This window comes from Eriocheir sinensis, unplaced genomic scaffold (genome assembly GCF_024679095.1).
Source record: "Eriocheir sinensis breed Jianghai 21 unplaced genomic scaffold, ASM2467909v1 Scaffold318, whole genome shotgun sequence".
NCBI classification, from domain to species: Eukaryota; Metazoa; Arthropoda; class Malacostraca; order Decapoda; family Varunidae; genus Eriocheir; species Eriocheir sinensis.
Genome location: NW_026111630.1, coordinates 296475 through 300000, shown reverse-complemented (window position 1 = coordinate 300000; position 3526 = coordinate 296475).

Sequence of the window (3526 nt, the reverse complement as noted above, 5' to 3'; positions counted from 1 at the left end):
TACCTCAAGGTTTTCAAGCCCTTAACTGTTCATGTCATGCATTTTAACCCATAAGTGAGGCCTGGTATTGCCTTGTCAATCTCGCCCTCTCGTATCCGTTTGCTCTTCACCTCACCACACTCCCTGGTCTTCCTACCCACTGGTTTGCCCTTGAAATTGTCCTGCTTCGTTCTGTCTGTCCCACTCTCGTCTACTATGATTCCTAGGTATTTGTATGAACTGTTGTATGTTACTTATTAAATAAGAATAAACTACAAGACACTTTTGATTACTGAACCTCTTCTGTTGATGATTCCTCCTCCTGTGATGACAACCTTTCACACATAGATGTATCTTGGTATTGGAGATAATGCTGGTGCTTGTGGGTGGTGAGTCTTGATGGTTGCTAAGATTCCCAGCAGTGTCTTGCCCTGTAAAATGGTGAGCAGCCAATATACAAACAAATATATGCATTTGGTTAACTGTGGCCAGGCTCCCCGCAAGGTTTCTTCACTTAATTTATATCTATACAGTTTGTCTATTGTATTCACTGTCCATTTCCATCTATCTGTTCAATTGTTGGGGGGAAGCAGAAAATGTCTGGTAGGAGAACCTTCCTAAAAGATTATATTTCTGCTACTGGTGCCAGGTAAAGTATGCAAGTTCAGATATCAATTTCAGTGCCACAGCATTAGAACAGGAGGAGGATTACTTAAATGTCATGAAAGAAAGGATGAAGGGTTAACTGACAGTGTGAAGAAGTGGAACAGCTTGATGGAAGACGTACCAAGATGCAGGAAAAAAAATAGATATTACTGGAAACAGACAACCAACAATAAGTTTAACATTAAAATATAAACAGGGCTGTACACTATTGGATAAAATGGATGTTGTGAAGAGATTGATGTAAAAGAACTGTGTGATGACAAGGTGAGGCCGGAGATGGTGGGCTGGTGAAGAGAGTTTGAGGACCATCATTTTGCAGGAAAAAGTAAATGAATCAAACATGAGGAGAGGAAAATCGGAGGGACAGGACCTAGTTGTTTTGGTGGAGGCAACAGGATTTTGTTAAGACAGCTTAGGAACAGCAGCAGTATCGGTAGAATTACTATTAAAAACCGGGGCGAAGTAAGAATTCAACGTGTTCGCTATGCGTTGGCTATCTGTCACGATATTGCCCGAATTATCAGTTAATGGACCAATCCCACTGCGAATCTTTTTTGTTGTTTAAATATCTAAAAAAAACTTTTAGGATCTGACTCAATTTACCGCAATGTTTACTTCGTACCTCCGTTTAGCCCGTTTCATTAAACTTTTGACTTGTTGTGACTATTACACAGTACATACATGCATACTTTTACAAATTTACATGATACACACATACTACATGGTCCCTATGTAAAATTATCTCCATACTTCATAGTCACTATGTAAAATTATCTCCCTCCTTCTGCCCTTCCGCAAAACTCTTGACACATTAGGTTGTATAAATTTGGAAGGAAATTAATACAAGGTGTAATTTCAGTTGATAATTAAGTAAACATGCATTAATTAATTTTCCTCAACTTTGCAAGCTCTGTACTCTGTAGTCTGTACTCTGAACTATGAGTCTGTGAATCTGTAATGCATAAAATATATCCGCCACATCCTGTTTGTGTGGGGTGCGGATGCGGATGTGGATATTTATTTTATCACAAATGCGGATGCGGATGCAGATGTTTCATTCATCTGAACTGCGGATGTGGATGCGGATGCAGATGTTTCATTCATCTGAACTGCGGATGTGGATGCGGATGCAGATGTTTCATTCATCTGAACTGCGGATGTGGATGCGGATGCAGATGTTTCATTCATCTGAACTGCGGATGTGGATGCGGATGCAGATGTTTCATTCATCTGAACTGCGGATATGGATGCGGATGCAGATGTTTCATTCATCTGAACTGCGGATGTGGATGCGGATGCAGATGTTTCATTCATCTGAACTGCGGATGTGGATGCGGATGCAGATGTTTCATTCATCTGAACTGCGGATGCGGATTTGAAAAATTATGCAGATGTTCCGCGGATGCGGATATCCGGTACATGACTAATTTGTGTTTAAAGATGAGGTTAAATCAAAGGCTGAGAAGGTGCATGAGGAGCTGGGATCAGTTGTTGACACGATTCGTGCGAGCACGCTGAATCCAGTTTGGCTGAGGTGGCGAAGAGAGGCAGGAAAGTAAAGAAGAATCTCCTAGCTGTGAAAGCTTCTACCCAGGAAAAGAAGGCAACATATGTGAAGGATGAAGTCTCCCAGGCGTTGAATGGCATTGAAATAACTGATTCAAGATTCACAAATGGAGGTAATATTGTCATGAACTTTGACAATGAGAACACAAGGGAAGAGGCTGCTCAAAAATTGGAGTCTGTTGAGCAAATTAGTATAAAGAGTGTTGGAGAAATGAAACCAAAGATCATGATATGCAATGTGCACAAAGAGGAGACCAAGGAAAAAATAAAAGAGACCATCTTAGACCGCAATGAGTTCTTACGCACAAATCAGGGCGTTGAGAATAAAATTGAGCTGATTTTTAGTAAGTCTGCAGCTGGCGGCACGATGCACTACATTTTGAGGTGCGACCTAACTGTGAGAGAGCTGATTTACAAGAATCACGACAATTTAAAATTAGAATGGGGAATATACACAGTGAGAGATAGATACCATGCAATTATATATTATCATTGTCAGAGATACGGCCGTCTTGAGGCCAAAAGAACTGCTAAGAACAATGTAGAAGCCCCAAAATGTTATAAATGCGCTGGCGATCATAAATCAAAGAAGTGCACCATGGCTGAGAAGAAATGCATAAATTGTGTGAAGTACAAGAAGCCTGAAATCAACCACTTGGCGAATGACCAGTGTTGTGTGGTTCTTCAGATTGAAATTGAAAGAATTCGTAACATGACCGATCATGGGTATTAATCACAGACTTACATACTAGACTGCGCGTCCCCCATCTCCCTGTATTGTGTTGAATGAAGCACCCCTGCGGCCGTGGGTGTGCCCAAGATCTAAATAAATTTATTAAGACCTTGGGCAGGACGGACAGCGCGGCGATACTACACGCATTTCCTCTTTGATTTAACTGTTTCTCCATTCCTTTCACAAGCCTATGATTGATAACGCTTATAGACAGCCTTCTCATCTCTGTGAGGCGAGAAACCTTAGAAAGAAACAAAACATTATTATATAGTGTCGTCAGGCTGTGTCCCGCCATATGGTTCTACTGTTGTTCACTGCAAGTTGTTTTCTCTCACACGCCTCAAGGATGTCACAGTAAAGGAGCTATTACACTGGGCAAATTTTCCGTGGATCTTCAGTCAAACCACGATTTCCGCTGGCGTGGTTCTCATTTCCGTGGTTTTCTGACGTGTCCACGATCTTTCAAAGCTACGGTAGATTTCACCAAAGGACGACGGTATTACTCACCATCATCATCAGCAGCAATAACAAGAAACAAATGAGAACCACGCTAGCGGAAATCGTGGTTTGACTGAAGATCCA